Below are 18161 nucleotides of genomic sequence, written 5' to 3' on the forward strand. Positions count from 1 at the left end.
CCGTCAATGTAGATGGTCTATCTAGGTTCTTCCACCTTAGTGATGAGAACTCCCTAGAGGTTGGGTCGTTCTCCCCAGTTTCAGCTGGGGGAGGGACATGTTTTAGACTTGGTATCCTTAGGGTGGTCTTTCCCCAGGCGTTTTGCCTTTTACCTCCTGTTACTGCTTATATTTTTGGCCTCAGGACTCTGAGCGCTCTACTATTGTTAACCAGTGCTAAAGTGCATGTGCTTCTCCCTAAACATGATGACATTGGTGTATATCTTGTTGTACATCTATCTAGCACCCTAATCAAGATATCCCCGATTCATGCCCTTATATGGTTATAACAAAACATATCCTTATAAAGGCATAGGAATCATGTCCATATCTAGTCATAGCCCATGCAGTCCAAATACGGCATGGCTACTCCCATAGACTCCTAGAAAGTACAACGCATTCTTTAAACAAACCAAGCCTCCAGCAGCCCGGGAATTCCCCCTGCTTTTGTTGTAATTTGCACAAGGACTCCTGGAGTCCAGAAAGAACTGTTAGTTCTTAGTGACGTCTTATGTCCAACCTTATGTCAAACCCGGCACCTTTCAGGTATAAATATACCAATGTTGACTTAAGCAAACACACAGTGGTTTGGAGCAGAGCGGCTATCTACTTGCCCGACGCCCAGCTGATGCGAGTGCCGAAGGAAGCCGACTCTCCCATTTGACGCACTGAGAGAGACGCTGTCTTTTCTCCTGCTGAGAAATTCCAGCTCCGGTGTTTCCAGTCACCCTCGCGGGTTGCTGGGAGATCGAGTTCTGAGAGAGATGCAAGACCTCCTTCATTCTAGAACCAAGGTACGGAGCTGATTAATCCCTTAAGAGAATTCTTGATTCAGATTCTTGGCAAAAAACTAAACTTAACTTAAACTGCAACTTACTTACTCCTTCCCACGTATTAGGCTTAGGTCAGGTACACCGGGGTAGGCGTATCTTAGAAGCACCAGTTGAGTCCGTTAGTCAATGTTTTTATGTATGTATACATTTTATCCGTTTTAAAGTATCATATGGCTAAGAAACCATATCAATGCTTTTACAGTATTATTTCATAATACTTCTTTTACTGTACGAACTTTACTTCATGATAAGTATTGCAATTGTGGCAATTCATTTCTCTTGCATGAGAAAGAAGACTGCTCAATAAATAACACCTTTTATTGAAAACGCCCATCTCTCTATTTCTCTGCACTCTGGTGGAACTAAGCATGCACGATTGACTGAGTGAAATAGCTGTCTATTGTTTTCACACGACTCTAGAGATATACTCTTTATTCTGAGGGAGCAAAGTTGTCATGTTTATGCGGTTGTCAGAAACTAATCCTTTCTTGTCTATTCAGGAAAGTTTACTCATTCCTGTGTATTCGAGAATGTTTCTAGTGACCTCTGAGCTAGCTGGCAAAACTAATTATGTCTAACATAGTCAGTAGAGACCTAGATGACCTCAGTCCTACGTCTACACTGCTGTTTATGTTATTCCAATGCGCAGAGCCTATTGGGAATATAGGAACTACACTACAATCTGATTAGCATATTTGATCTACTGGTAGGTCCCTTGTAAAGTGCTGTACCATATACCCAGGGCCTGTATTTCAAATGCTGCTAGTGGGCCTGCAGCACTAGTTGTGCCACCCACATAATTAGCCTTTCAAACCTGTCTCAGGTCTGCCATTGCAGGATCTGTGTGTGCAGTTTGCTGCCACTTCGACTTGGCATTTGAAACTAGTTCCCAAGCCTTAAATTCCTCTTTTATTACATATAAGGTACCCCCTAAGTAACCCTAAGAGCATGGCTGTATGTACGAAAACGTAGGACATATAAATTGTTTCTTTACATATCCTGGTAGTGACAAACAGCCTACTTAATTTTTCACTAATGTGAGGCCTGCTCCTTTCACTGTTCAACATTGGTGATTTCTTGAATGCATTTTCAAGCTGTAATTCCTGATTACAGAGGAATAGCTGCTTAATGTTTCATATCTTTGGATTGGTAATGACAAACACTCATTACTGGCAAAGTTCGATTTGGCATTTCTTGTTTAGAAGTGCAACTTTAGAAAGTGGGCATTTCTAAGGCTCCTAGCTCTTTGTGTGCCTTCCAGCTGTCTCCAATACAAGTCTGAGTTTGGGCGCCAGTTACGCTTTGTGTATTTCCTCTAGATAGCACAAACACAGGACACTTAGCTGCATCTGTATTCATCTGCATACTGAACGGTCTTCCTGGGCCAAGAGAAGGGAAGGGACTGACGCACTTCAATAGATTGTGTCCTGCCCTCACATGAATTGTTTAACCTCTTCCCACCACCACATTAGCCTGTCAGACAGGGCTAGGCTGAAAGGGAATCTGTGCAGTTTAAAAGCCAGCCTATGGTGTCACCTCCACTTCAAAGGCACTTTTGTGTATAAGTATTTTGTGTATAAGTACACTTTTTTGTACCTGCAACCAGACATTGCTGGATCTGCATCTGATGTGCTGCCAAGAGGGACAGCCCCTCTGACAACTGCTCTGCTGTGTTAGTCTGCTGCTTGCTGTGCTGTAGGAAGGACTGCCAATTTGCTACCCTCCTTGTTGTGCTGGCTTGCTGCCTATTACCTTTTGTGTGCTGAACCTAAAAGGGCTTTCCAGGGGCTTGCTGGCTTGCCCACTCTTCAGAAGGTCTCAGGGTTATCAAAAGACCTTGCCTCTTATTACTGCCGTGGGACTTTGCGACTCTGAGTCCAGCAGTTCAAACTGACAAGGATCAGCCTGATTGCCGCTCAATTGTCCTAAGAGGGCCAGCACTCTGTTTGACAAAGTTTAAAGTGTTCTGTTTTCCTCCCCGAAACACACTGCACACTCAACTCACACTGTTACAACTGATAGTATTGATCAGGATTGCTATCGTTTTTGATGCCACTGCAGCTCTGCTCTGCAGGGCCCCATAGCAATGTGTTGCTCGTGTAACCAGGGGCGGGCCCGAGACACGAGCCTCGTCAGCCCGGCTCTGCCCTCCAGGATCAGTGTGGCGTAGGCAACATTGCAGCACCCTTCTAGCAAGATTCAATATGTGGTACTCCCTGGAGGTTGCCGCCTGGTATTTTTGAGTTTCCTGGAAGGGAGATGCACGCTCGTCCTGGGTGGCAGAGTAGGGCTTACACGCCTTGTGTTTCGGTATTCGTTTTTTTTTGGTTGCAAAAACACACTCCCACTTTTAGGAGTTTATTTTGGAAAAACAGGAAACATTTGAAAAGTTTGTGGCTGGCCAGCCATCATGTCTGATGGTATTGTCAGTCAAACTTTTCCTACAGAGACAGCAACCGCAATGTCTGCAGTTCCTTTCATTGTAAGGATTTGTGCACAACGTCAGCAGATAACACTATATTTGGTGGGCATAGTTCCCTCAGGATAACTGAGGAATTGTCCTCTGCCCTCCTGACAAAGTTAACTCTGTCCTCCAGACTCTAAATCAGGCCCATAGTTTTACTTCCTTCCATCATGAGATTGTAATGAAGCCTCTCAATCATAGTGTTTTGGTGACTTCATAAGAGGCCCTATGCAATAGTTTTTAATTTGATAAGATCACCTTAAATATCAGATGACACTATGTCCCTGGGATAAACATTTTCCAGTTCTGGCCTTTGCTTTTTCAAGTCATTGTTATGAAGTGTTTTCGTATGGTTTGTGTAATTGAACTGAAGCGGAATTCTTAATTCCAGAATGCACTCATTTGCTGCAGAAAAAGAAGAGCTCTAACAACATGGAGCCTTTTGGTAATACAATATCTGGCACTGGTACATGTCATTGGCTTTGTGAGTAAGAGGAGTACATAGCTTTAGACGAGTTAACAGCTTCCACTAGTACTGCAAATGTTCTAATCATCTTTATCATTAGGCTCCTTTACAGGTAAACATAAAGGAGTATGAACATGTGGGTAGCATGAGACAGCTCCATAAAGGGAGTCTCAAGTCGCTGTGCCTTGGCCTATGGTACAACGGAGCGGCATTCTGTGCCATTTCTGTCAAAATAACTTAGAAACATTCAAAACTTTGGTACCATTAAACCTATAAATAGGGGTGGGGTAACTTGCATAATTTTTTGAAGCACAATTATAAAGAATTACATAAGGAGCATAACATCGCTTTTAGAGCTATTTTACAAGCTAAAAATTACCCACTCAAGTTGCAAAATCACACAGTTTGTGACCCCAAAAGTACTTATTATTATGCACAATACCCCTTTTACATATAGAAAAGTCTTTTGACTCATAAATGGACTTTGGTTATTGATACTGAATTGCAAATAGAAAGAGTTATAAAAAGGTTCCCCCTCCTGCCAATTATATACACTCATTGTTTACATCTGTATCTCGTGGTAAGGACCTGTTGAAAACCTGCATAAGGTATACTAGTACAATATTTAAGTGGTTTAGACACCAGCCATGTAAATAGTGAAGTTCATGTGCCCTCAGCATAGCTATAGGCAAGGTTGTGTGTACTGTGTGCTAATTACCAAACTACTAGGTACATAATTATGTTACTTTTCTATTTGCAAGGCCACTGTCCAACTAGTACATAATTTCTTCTACTTAGCCAGCAGAAGGGTAAATGTGTAAACTTTTTTGCAATTTGCTTGGCTACCGTTGAAAAGAGTATATAATAGCTTCTGTTTAACCAGCAGCCAGGAAAATATTTACATTTACTTTCTATGCGCATGCTCACGGCTAAAGTATAAATAATGTCTGCTGCCTTGCCAGCAGCCAGGTAATGAGTGAAGTTTCCTTGCTGTTTGCTTGATTGATGGCTAAATAGTACGCAACCTCTGCTAATTAGCCAGTGACCAAATCCTTATTATCTGCATTGTTGCTGGCCAAACAGTGCAGAATTACTACTATTAAGCCAGCTGCAGGGTAAATAGTGAAGTTGTTCTGCAATTTGCAGTCACCAAACCAAAACATTGCAGAATTGTTATTATTTATCGAGCGGCCGAGTAAATAGGACAGTTGTCCTGCAATTTTTAAGGCCATCAGCCAAATAGTAAAATATTTCTACGGTGTTGCCAGCGGCCTAGGAAATTGCTGATACAATTCACTATTTTTCAGGCGGCTGGCTAAATAGCTGCTACAGAATATTTCACATAATTTGTGTTTCTACAAAGATCATTGGAACAATCTGGGATGAATGTGCGGCTGAAGTAGCTATTTTGGCCATCAATTGACCTGCAGTGGTACTCTCATCCAGTGTCACCCCCACCCACACTACCCACAAAGACTGGGAGTCCAAGAATGAGGTAGGGGTTCAGGTACAGTCTGAAACAGTCACAAAACTGAGGGGGGTCAGAGGTGAACTGTGCTTGTGAAACAAGTAATCATATGAAGAGACTGCGGGGAACAGCCTGGGATTGTAAGGATCCAGAAGGTGTGCAAAACTACAGACGCATTTTAGTGAGGAATTCATAGGGAACAGGCTGTGTAGAAGTGGTGGTGAAACAGAAACAAAAAACTGACATAGAGAAATTGAAACACTGCAAAGATATACAGGGATGTCCAGAGGCTGGTGGGAGCAAAGGCAGGGAAAGGCATGCAGAGGAAGAGCAGAGACTCAAATGGGAACGAAGAGCCCAGGGTTGAAAGTTATGTGAATCATGGAACCGCATGTTAAGAACTATCCCTGTCATACTTCCACAACATCCTTCCTCCCCCCACTTAACTACCAAATACTATGCAATCTCTGCTATTTAAACAGCAGCTGGGTAAGTAATGCAATTTGCAAGATATTTACACAGCAGCCGATAAACTACTGCATAATTCCTGCTATTAGCTAGCAGCGTTGTGAATAACAGTGTAAATTCACTGTTTACCCACCAGCTGGGAAACAGGCTGCTACCGTTTCTGACAGTTCAGGAAGTGTCGATCTGTGCAACAAGGTTGGACGAGAGTAGTCCCTATGCTGATTGGACAAACCCGAAAAAAGATCTTTAGTAGGAGTATCGCTACTCCTCCATGTTCTGTTTATTATTCAATAATGACACCTGGCCCTCTTGTAAACACAGCAGACATAGGGGCTCATGTATGGGAAAGTGATACAGTGTAGTGCTGCAAGTCACTTTGCTTCTCTGCACTGCATGACTGGGAAAGAGCAGGATGTGCCGTATTAAAGGCCATCCGGCACTTTCCTTCGCACAAATACAATCCTGGGAGACATACTCCTCTTTCTATGTGTGCTGCAAAATGCAGCACACATAGCAAGAGGAAGAAACTAGGAGTAATAGAGATATTTTTCCTCGTTGCACATCTCTTGAGAAGGCGTAACATTTTAGCCCATTCCCACGGAATGCGTCAAAAACCATGAGAGTTGCGTTAGAACATCTACACAATGCCCATGGAATGCGTTCACAGGGCTGAGTAATGCAACCTAGCGATTTGCGCTGCCTTGTGTTACTCAAGATTTTTGAAGCCACTCAGAGCCATGCAAAGTGGTTTGGAATAGCTTCAATATCCTGACTCAGGGGTTTGCGTAATACATTTACCAAGTTGAGTGGTGCAAACGTGTTGAGGGCTGCTTTTATGTACAGATTCATTTAAAATCCAAGCTGGTGGGTGTGATATGTTGGAGAACCTAACGCTTTACATACCTGCCTGGAAAAAGGTAATCAATGGCTTAACGCTGGTGAGATTACAATGCAATGCCAAATCTTTCAGCAATCAGGTGAACATCAATGGTATCCAATCACTGGATGTTTTTTACTTTTTGAGGCCAAGGAGCATGATGCTGCGCCCTCCATAAGCTCTATAGGCACTTTTCTGTTTGAACAATAACGAATAATGAAGATGTACCACCACTTTCTGTCTTTGTTTACTTTCATTATAAGCCAGGGATATTTAGATCAGCTCTAGAACACATTCTATAGTGCTCTCTGTTTATATTTACTATATAAAGGATGCGCTGCTTTGTGGGGAAAATACTGAATTTAGGTAATTTTCCTAATTTGTGTTCCAGATGAGCTACTAAAATACCAGTCATGCCAGTGATAAAAACACCAGCTGGAGACCCTTTTCAGTGCTATAAAAAAATGCAAACTAAATTGTCCAAAAAGAGCCTCACCACACATGCTAGGTAGGGTTTACAAGACATGGATGTAAACTCTAGACCCGTATGTTTGGGGTCCAAGGGGAGGATGTCCGCAGAGCACCACCGTATGTTTGGGGTCCAGAGGTTAGTGACCCTTTCATAGGCCCCAACATGCCATGGTTGTTACTAGGGTTGTGTTGCTTCTGGATTTGTTTGGCTGAAGTCTGGAACTTTGCACACTTTGCTGGCGAAAAGTGGTGGCATTACGGGGTTGGTCAAGAGGGCAGCCTTGTGATGATACATGTGACCTGATATTTGCCTTGATGACACGGTTGCCTTTAAGAAACATGAGAAAGCTCCTAATATGGCTTCCCTAAAAGCTATCAGCTTTTACACTGGTTGTGTTTTCTGTTGACTCTTGACTAGTGATCCATGGAGAAGGGGTCTGCATCACTGAGGCCCAATATTGACCTGCCCGTGATTTACATTGTCACGCAATTTGCTGTCCGACCCAGTGATGACAGGAATTTGTGAAGGGAATAAAAAGTCAATTCAACTTCACCTGTACATTTGGCTTAGATGTATTGCCACTACTGGGCGCGAATGTTGATCCAGTGAATAGCCGAGGTTGAGATATCCGCAGGTGTGAAACCCTCCCTGAAAGTCCATTTTGTGCCTCAACAACCCACATCATTTGCATTTTGAAAAATGTCTTGAGACGGTTGTGGTGTACAAGTCATGGTGTGCCCATTCCTTTAGCCAGTGGAAGGGTCCTTCGCCAGTTAATTCCCTCCAGGGCATTATGATCACCGGGCTCTATCCGAAAGTACCTACACAATATGCCAAGAATTCCCCCGTTCCCTGCCAATATATTCTCATTGCTGTGCTAGGATAACTCCTCACAGTACCAACACTCATCATGCTAGCAGAACTCCTGCCTGGTGCCACAATGCAGTCCCCCACAAATGCCGCCCACCATTGAGCTGTAGCAGTATAAACTACAATACAATATACATCACCTGCTACATCCCAGAGTTCAGGGTTTCTGACACACTAAAGGAGGTTTTCGGGGTCAGCCACATTGAGGTTGGTTTAAGAATTGTGAGGCAGCGGGTTTGTGGAACGTTTCAAGCTACTATGCATCTTTTTACCTGGGCGATTTTAGGTTAGAGCACTTGCATGAATATCCACTGTGGCTCGCAACTGTATATTATATACTCAGAGCACGCAATGCTTTGTGTCGCTAGGACCTCTTATGTCTCGTTGTTAGTATTACTATCACTAGGTGTTTGATGAATAGAAAGGTTTTACCATATCAACAAAATTATATTGCTTTCATATTCTGTATTTTGAGTCCAAAATATATACTTGAAGATTGACTTAACTCTAGCTCCCTGCTAGCTGCCGCAAAGTCTTCGTGTCATGTGGTGATTCATTCTGATGTGTGAAGTACTGTTAAGGGGCCCAAGTATGAGGTGCACTACTTGCCGAATGCTAAGCTGATGCACAGGCCAGGCCTCCAGAGGCTGAGAGGCATTTATAATAGTGCCCTTCCGCTTACAGATAAAGGTTAAATGGTATGGTGCAGGTTTATATAAACAGTCAATCAATCAATCAATCAATCAGAGGAATTGTAAGCACGCTACTCACCCTTGAGAGTCCCAAGGCGCTGAGGGTGGGGGTCCGCAGTTCTGTTTAGCCGAAGAGCCAGGTATTGAGAGTCTTACTGAAGGTGTTCAGGGAGGGGATACGTCTTATATCCACCGGTAGCTTGTTCCAGGTATTAGTAGCAATGTGAGAGAAGGATCTTCCGCTGGCTCTGGCTCCATAGACGCAAGGGGTTTCAGTCAGTGCGAGGTTGGAACATCGGAGGTTTCTTTTGGGTGTGTGGAAATTGATTCTGTTGTTGAGGTATTTGGTTCCATTGTTGTGTAGGCATTTGTAGGCGTGAGTGAGGATTTTGAAGGTGACTCTTCTCTCCACTGTGATCCAGGGGAGTTTTCGTAGGTGTTGGCTGATGTGTTCATGATTGGGGATGGCGAGGACGAGTTTGGCGGCGGTGTTCTGTATAGTCTGGAGTTTGAGTAGTAGGTACTTGTTGATGCCGTTGTATGGTGCACTTCTATAGTCCAGTCTGCTGGTGATGAGCGCGTGAGTGACTGTCTTCCTTGACTCCGGGGGGATCCATTTGAAGATCTTGCGAAGTATGTCGAGGGTGTTGATGCTGCTGGATGTGACGGCATTTGCCTGTTGGTGCATGGTGAGTGATGAGTCGAGTATGATGCCGAGGTTCTTGGCATGGTCTGAGAGGGTAGGTGGGCTTCTGAGGGTGGTTGGCCACCAGGTGTTGTTCCATGCTGAAAGGGTGGCTCCAAGGATGAGGTCTTCCGTGCAAGAAGGGTGGTGGTGCCGCGGCTAGGGCGACTGACTCAGAAATCTGGGGCTCACTGTTCGATCCCTGGCACCAGCGGCAGATTAGCCCAGCACCATGTGCCTCCGGGCAATAACTTGCTTAATCTTCCCGACGGCCCCCAGCGCCTAGAGACCCTTGTGGGTGATTGTGCACTTTACAAATGTGGATTATTATAGAAATGGAAAGTTAGAGATCCAGGTATTGTGGTGCTGGCGGTGGTTGGGTCACGGACCGCTGCAGACAGGCTTGCGTTAGGCGTGCCTTTGGTTGCCTTTAAGTAGGGGAGGGAGAGGGATGTGCAGCTGGGAGGCGGGGTCAACAGGGCAGAGGCGGTGGCGGGAAATGGTGGGAAAACACAAAGCATCTTTGTTTTCTTTTACAGATTAAGAACATTTAAAAAAATAAGGCATCTTTGAATATCAAATCTACAATAATACCTAATAGTACAGGTACCATATCTCCCATACAAAACGGTGCTAAACAAAGAGTGTGGACTACTGAGAAAGACATTACATTAATTATCCCTTGTTTCAATTATTTTATTTTTACAGATTACATTATTTTATTTGCCCTGAGGAAAATCCCGTCATACACGCAGGGATTAGCAACACGTCGGCACCCTTTCTTTTTACCCCATGAGTTGTTTACTATGAAATATAGCCTAAAGGCAGGAAAAGGGATATAAAAGTGAGATTACATCCCACAATACCTGGAGCTTATCCCCCATGGGAAGGGAACTACCATAAAAAACTGAAATAGGTACAAAGAGAGTTCCTTTAGATCACTTGTTTGACAGACTGTATGTGTAACACTTTTTTGTTATGATTTTCGTATTCTGTGTCAAATGTTATCAATTTTAATAATCAATATTGTCTTGTTTAAGTTTCATGATTTGTTATAACTCATAAGTGTATCGCTCCATGCTCAGGCAAGCATGTAAATGAATTAAATGCGTTGACAAGATTTACAAATTATTGCAAAGAAATAGGCAGGACCAAGAAATAAATGGCTACATTGGCCCATAATCTGCTTAAACAAACAGCAGGACTTTCATATAAGGTGGTCAGATTCCCTTTTTTTCCATAACACTTTGTAAAAGTGGCATTTTCAACCACATAATTTAAAAACCACCTTCACTAAAAAGTGTGTTATTAAATTCAGAGTTCAGAGAGGCTAAACTCCATTTCTCCACCTTGTCCCAATGGAAAGTTACACTTCTGATTTATGTGGAGAAGTGTGGCTCAGGGGTTAGAGGCGGCAGACCCAGAAGCTGAGATCGGCCCTGGACCAGGGTTCAATTCCCTGCCTCGGTGGGTCTTGGGCTAAAAAATTCCACCAACTTGATAATTCTCGCTCCGGTGCCTTCTCGACTCATGGGTTCGCACTCTGCGACTCTGGGCAATAGCTTGCTTAATCTCCACAACAGCCCCTCGCGGCGGGATGCCTGGCTTTCACCTTGTGGATACCCTGCCGGGGTTATCTCACAGGGGAATACCAGGACGGGTTCCCTAAGCAAGCGCCGGGAAACCCACTGCGGGTAGCTGTGCGCTATACAAGTTCAAAACATTTACATTTACTTATAAAACTTTACAAAGCAGCTCCCATGTTAACCTATTGGACAGACAGCCTTTCAATAATGAAAAACTAAATGCACAGTATTTCATTATCAGGACATGTAAAACACACCAGTACATTTCCTGCCTTTATCATACTGTGCACCTCTCCAATGGGGTTACCTTGGGCCCACCTTAGGGGTGCCTTACATGTAAGAAAATGAAAGGTTAGGGCCTGGCAAGTGGGTGAACTTGCCAGATCAACTTGGCAGTTTACAACTGCATGCACGGATACTGCAGTGGCAGGTCTGAGATACATTGATAGGCCTACTGATGTTGGTGGCACAGCCACTTCTGCCTATTAGTAGCATTTGATTTTCAAGCCTTGGGCACACACCTTGCACTTTGCTAGAAATGTATCAGAAAATAAAATACGCCAATCATGGATAACCAATCAGAATCGATTCACAAACTTTATTCGACAATTAAGTCATAAAAGTATACATACGTATATTACACAAACAGAAATAAAAAAGACATTAAAATCCATACAATAAATTATTTTTAAAAAGTATTAAACTTGAATAGACTATGTCGAATTACAGTTCAAAAGAAATATATAAAAACTATTTCATAAGCATACTTTAGTACAGGGGAATATTGTGCAAAGTTCGCAAGTGGTGGCCCATAAGTGCAAGGACAAATACAATTTGGTCTTTATATTTTTACCGCTATAAATTTTGTGCGGATTACCCAGGCCCATTTCAAAAATTTAGCCACGGCAACAGCAATTGTAGCCGTCGGGTCTGTAGTTAAAATTCTCAGAGCCTCAGCGTGTCTTTGAAGCCCTAGTAATTTACATAAAGGCTTGATCCACAATGATCTGGGGGCTTTATACAGGGGAAAAAAGAATAAAAAATGGCTGATTGTCTCTTGTTCCTCCTCACAATTGGGGCATCTATCAATTCCACTTTTATCTGCCCATTTAACCATAAAGGATCTTACTGGGAGTGATCCTACTCTAAGCTGGACATAGAGCTTACGATCCTGTTGTTTAGCAATATTGTCCCAGTATTGTTCTAGTTTCGGTAAGGCTTTAATGTCCATAAAGCGACTAGTTACGTTCGTGGAAAGACCCTCTGACCTTGTTTCAGAGATCACCATTTCCCAATATTTTTCTTTTAATTATTTTTTGGAGGGAAAATGAGCATTTTCTGGGTCCTCCCATAAGTCAGTCATCCCTAACCTGGAAAGTATCGACTTGATGTTCTTAAGCCTATGAATTTTTTGGGACCTGTCCTTAGCCATTACCTCCTTCAGACCTTGAGCATAATGCTGTAGTTCTTCTGTCGTCCACAGCCGGTGCCAGTAAAGAACCGGACGCAGGAAGGCTAAGTCATGGACCGCCTTTTTTCCAAGGTCCCACATTAGCGGCACTAAGGGGGTACTTATGGGGACGCTAGCAGCTTTTCGAAGAAATTCATTTTCAGCTAGCGTTAATTTCCTAAGATCTTCAAAGCCCCATAGTTCGGCTCCATATAAGGCCGAACCTAGGACCTTCATCCCATATACTTCCAGTAAGGGACTAATGGGCTTAGTTGTTGAGGTGGAGAATTTTTTTAGAAGGATACCTGCCTGCTGGCGGAGTTTTAGGACCGCGATATCTAGTTGGCTGGACCACCCCAGGTCTTTCTGAAGGGTGACCCCCAGGTGAGTAAAAGCGTCTACACACTCCAACCGGGAACCATTCATATTGATCAGCCCTCTGAACGGTCTATTTGACCCACACATTTTACGACCAGTCAAAACCATATACTTAGTTTTTGTAGTATTTATTTCTAGTCCCCTCTCCAAACAGAAATCTTCAAACCTTTTCAGTGCTAGCTGGAGTCCACTCGGAGTCTTTGAAATGATGAGAATATCGTCCGCGAACATGAGGATCGGGACCCGCTCACCAGACATCACAGGGGCATCGGTCGGGACCAGGGAGAGGAAATCCGCAACCTCATTCACAAAGAGCGAGAACAAGGTTGGCGCCATGACACAACCCTGCCTTACTCCACGCTCCACCGGAAAGGGCTCGGTGACCTCCCCCTGGGATCCCCACCTCACCTGCGCGAAGGTATCCTCATGCAGGCGGATAATCAGACTCAACAATTCAGGTGCCATCCCCAGAGCTGCTAGAACTTTCCATAATATGTTACGAGGGACCAGGTCAAATGCCGCTTTTAGATCGACAAAAACGGCATACAAGGTGCCCTTTTCCAAGACCACGGTGCGCCAATATAACATGATGAACCGAAAGACCTGGTCAATGGTACTTGTTTTTGGGCGGAACCCAGCCTGGAGGTGACTTAAAATATTGTCATTATCCATCCAGGACTGAATTCTGCCCAAAACCAACCGACCCATGATTTTTTGTAAGCAGTCAATTAGACTTATTGGTCTATAATTGCCTGCAAGTGACTTGTCCCCCTTTTTGTACACCGGCACGATTTCTGCCCCTTTCCATGAGATGGGCACTTCCATCCCTTGAGCTATGGCGTTTGCCAGATAAAGAATATAAAATCGCCAAGGCCTTCTATTGGTCAGAAATAGATCTGCGGGGACGCAATCCATGCCGGTAGAACACCCCTCAGTGACTAGGTCCAACGTCCTGTCCACCTCATTCAAAGAAAAGGGAGGTTCCTTGTACACAATATGTGGGTGATCGCCTATACTTTTACCATTGTCACGGGCAGCATATTGGGGCTTAAAATAGTCGACCCAGGAGTTACGGTCAACATTATTGTGGGGACTCTTTCCATAACCTCCCCTGTCCCACTTAAAGATTTCCCAAAAAAGTTTGGAATTCTTTGCAGAACATGCTACTTTCAAATCCTGCCACAGGCCCTCTTCCCAGTCCTTTTTAGCAACAGTTTGCTCGCGCCTGTAGTTTGCCCTAGCCAGTCTTACTGCTCCCATATCTTTAGACTTTAGGGCTATACCCAAATCCATCCTAGCTTGGCGACAAGAGCTATTGTACCAGCTCTCTGGTTTTTTAATTATAGCTCTTTTATTCCCTAAGCAGGGTTTACAGAAATATGATTTCAGTTTAGTAAAAAACCTGTTGTGAGCCTCTAACAAAGAATAGGGGGGAGATCCTTTCCGTATGACATCCTCCATTGCCTCTAAGGTCCCTTCCAGGTCTACATCAATAAATCTAATTATTTCTTGATGCCCCACCACTTGGCACCATTTAAGGTGTTGTTCATCATTTGCCATAACAAGGTCCGAGTGGGAGTGCCCTTGGTGAGCGTCATCCCCCGTATGAATACCCAAATTTAACTTTGCGCACAGGGGGTTATGGTCGCTTTCAATACGTGCCACAACCTCCATATCAAGGAGAATTGACCACAGATTGAGAGAGACTAGTAGATAATCAATGTTGCTTGCCCTTGCACCATTGTCAAAGGTTTCCTTCCCCATTTTATCGTAAAGTGTACGCCCGTTGGCGGCCCTCAGCTCATTCTCCAAACAGAGACCCTTAAGCTGAATAGCAGCCTTGGTCCACTTTTTTATAGTTTTGGTATTAAGTTGGGGAACTCCCCACCTAGCATCCTCCTCTTCTGTCAAATGGATGTCATCTAAACCAAGGGGTTCAAAAGTGGTGTTAAAGTCCCCAGCAATCAGTGTCTTTGTGTTATTAGGGGAAGCCTGTAGTAATATATCTGGTTTAGCTACAACCTCCGATTTCTTACCACCCTGGAGCCCCCTGGCGTAAATATTAAAGATGTCAATTTCCACATTTGCATGAAAGGTAAATCTGACATCAAGAATGTCATCACATTCAATTGGGAGCGGCTGGGTTTTACATTTTAGGGACTGCTTGACCCAAATGACCAGCCCTCCCATAGGTCGCCCTTTTGATTTTTTTACAGCCGGGACATAAAAGTTCAGATAACCAACTCTAAACATTGGGTCAACTGCCCAGACTTCTTGAAATAGACAGATATCAAATTGATCAATGAAGTCTGCCCAAACCTCCGAATTAAGTTTTGACCCCAGCCCTGCCACATTCCAGGAAACCAGTGATGGCCCACATGGTGGGCCATCAGATAGAGTAACCGGTTCACCCCGAGCGGGTTGTCCCTCTAGATCAGGATTATATTAAGGTGTCTATTTATGGGCTGATCTACCTCTAGAGCTTTTAGGGTTATGTCGCATATGGTACCTTGCCCAAACTCAGCCAGCCCTTCACCATTACTACCCTGTGCCTGGACATTCTCTTTAACACTCTCAAGCCCTTCTCTACCATCCCCATCCCCACTAGCCAATATTGAATTTTCTTGTTCATACTGTCAATCACAGTCCCCTAATCCCGACAGGGTCTGGAATCTGTTGAACAGCCTAATGTTCCCTAAGGGGCAGAAATTAGGTACAGAGTTCTGAGAAAACATATCCCTCTCAAAGGAAACTGGGGTAGGGGGACCATCGTCCCAGCACTGAACAGTACTTTCTTCTCATCAGTACTGTTCAGCGCTGGGACGCTCACGGGCAGCTATGCGCTCTAAAAATCCGTTAACATTAACGTTAACATTAACATAAAAATAGGCTAGGGGTAGAGCTTGTATCCCAGTAGTCATATCGTTATGTGACCAGTTACAGATGAAATTGACACATGTCTGGTCTCTAAAGTTAATAACGATACAATCTCCTGCCACTGTCTTACATCTCCTGCCTATCCAATTAACTCTCCTGAGACCCATGATTTCAGCACGCATATTCACTGGCAATGGGCGGTTTTTATTTAGCCAGAAAATAGATTTGTGCTTTAGATCTTGGTAAGATTCACGTTTCCCATGTGCTAGTGGGGGCACCCCCACCAGAACTACCACGAAAGGGGCTGCTTGAGGAGGGAGGTTGATGTAAGGAAGGGGAGGTTCTCTATGCACTCTGCTTGAGACAGATATACTTGGCTGTTTGTCCTGCAACTTGGTTCCATCACCTACGGCTCTCTCTCTATTAGAGGACTTTGCACCCGCCCCTACGGTATTAGATACCGGGGAAGGAACTACTCCTGACAGGGTAGCTTGTGTTAACACACTAGTTTGGTGTGTGTTTCCCACTCCTTTTTGGGGAGCGGATTGTTGATTAACAATTGGCCCCTTTTCAACAACCTGAACAGGCCTTACAGTCTGACCTGCACCAGTTGCACTATTGGCGGTAGAAGGGTCATTGGCTACGTTCGATTTTGGTCTGGGAGTGTGTATACTACGGCTTGGGCCTGCCTGTTTTTGAGCTGATGCCAGTGAAAGTTCAAGACACACCAGTCTGTTTTCGATGGAGTCCAGCAGATTATGCAGAGGATGACACATTTTGTTGAAGGTGGCCTGTAGTCTTTTCCAAAAAGAAGGACCCAGCTCCACAAGTGGATCCTTGTCCCCATTGTCCAAATGAGCTCCCTGCCCACTTCTGTCTACCCCATCCAATAATTTGGGGTTGTCTTGTGACATCACGATTGGGTCATCGGGTGGATCATTAGGTGGAACATTACTTATGCAAGATGTGGCTTTTTTCCCACCGGTGTTAATTTGAGGACCAGGGCGTTTCCTTTTTGTTTGCTCCCTCCACTTTGGTTGGATCATGATAGCTTTCACTTGGCCAGCGGATCGAGTCTTAATTTTAGGAGAGGATTCTCTGACTAAGTCACTGCTAGGCACTCCTTTTTTTGGAGAGTTGTCGCTTATAACCATAATTGCCGATTGGGATGGAGAAGAAGTTACCACCCCTGATGGAGGAAGCGAACCCTGCACATTTGAATCTGAAATAGTAGGTGATCTAGCATGTGCCAAAGGGCCCAGAGAGGACCTTTTGTCAAAGGACGTATCCAAGGATAGTCTTTTTTCAGTAAGTTCTATGTCCTTGGCAAGAGCAGATGATACCCTTATTAAAAAGTTGTCAAGAGTCCCCAATAGTGTACCACCAGTAGATTTCCTACAGCTATGTTCGCCATCTTGTAGGGTAGACATCCTTTGGTGTAGGTCAATACAAAATTTAGGGAGAGTCAATATGGCACTAACCTTGTTTGTAGAGTGGCAGGTGTTAGACGGGTGGGTCCCGTCCTTTTCCGTGCTTTAACGGGCCTAAACGGGCCCGCCCTCTGCCCGGGCTCAGCCCGGCGTCGCCCGCGCGTGTCCCGCGTCGCGGGAGTTCTCGCTGTCTTTTGATCCCCCCTGGTCACGTGTTAGAGTGGGGGCGTGGTCCACAGGGCTTCTGGGTTGTGTAGTCCGGTTTCCCCCGCTCGGCGGCCGCTTGCGATGTCAACTGCGGCGGCAGCGGGGGGGAACCAAGCAGTAGTCCAAAGGTCCGGTGTGAAAGCACAGAGTGCGCTTTAAAATCTCCTCACTGGCAGCCAAAGAAACACAGCAATATTCGGGACCCGCTCTGCCACAGTTCTCGTGGTCTTTTGATCCCCCCTGGTCACGTGTTAGAGTTGGGGCGTGGTCCACAGGGCTTCTGGGTTGTGTAGTCCGGTTTCCCCCGCTCGGCGGCCGCTCGCGATGTCAACTGCGGCGGCAGCGGGGGGAAACCAAGCAGTAGTCCAAAGGTCCGTTGTGAAAGCGCGGAGTGCGCTTTAAAATCTCCTCACTGGCAGCCAAAGAAACACAGCAATATTCGGGACCAATCAGAATCACAATATACAAAGAGAGGATATGCACTTTAGCACTGATCAGCAGTTGTGAAGTGCCTAGAGCCCTGTAGCCATAAAAACAGGGTCAGAAAGATAGGGTGCAAAATGTTTGGGGAGACACCTGCAAAAAGGGCCAGGTGTAACAATGTAAATCTTTCTGTGAACCCTTGACAAGATGTGTTTGGTATCCAGTGCTTTACTCCAGATCCCCTTCCAAGGTGTGTATGCATGAAACATGACATTAAAATTCCAATTAAAAATCAAATTGCTTTATTCTAACTAACTCAAGGGTTAACATGCCAGCTACAAACATCTGTGTATGTACCTGGTAGCCATAAGTCCTGGTATACCTACACAGCCTTTCATCGTTCTGAAGTAAATAGAGCGAGTTCCCGTCTGTAGGTTTCCACCTGTTATTTACAGTGGCAGAAAAATCCAAAATGT

The 18161-nt window shown here is 44.5% G+C and overlaps 1 protein-coding gene across 10 annotated transcripts in view; it reads left to right on the plus strand.

Annotated features, from left to right (window-relative positions):
• The window catches only part of LOC147747713 (coagulation factor XIII B chain-like), a 1126012-nt gene that overhangs the window by 1001036 nt on the left and 106815 nt on the right, over window positions 1-18161 (plus strand). The window lies entirely within an intron of this gene.

Source organism: Lissotriton vulgaris, chromosome 1_1, assembly GCF_964263255.1.
Source record: "Lissotriton vulgaris chromosome 1_1, aLisVul1.2, whole genome shotgun sequence".
Lineage (NCBI taxonomy): Eukaryota > Metazoa > Chordata > Amphibia > Caudata > Salamandridae > Lissotriton > Lissotriton vulgaris.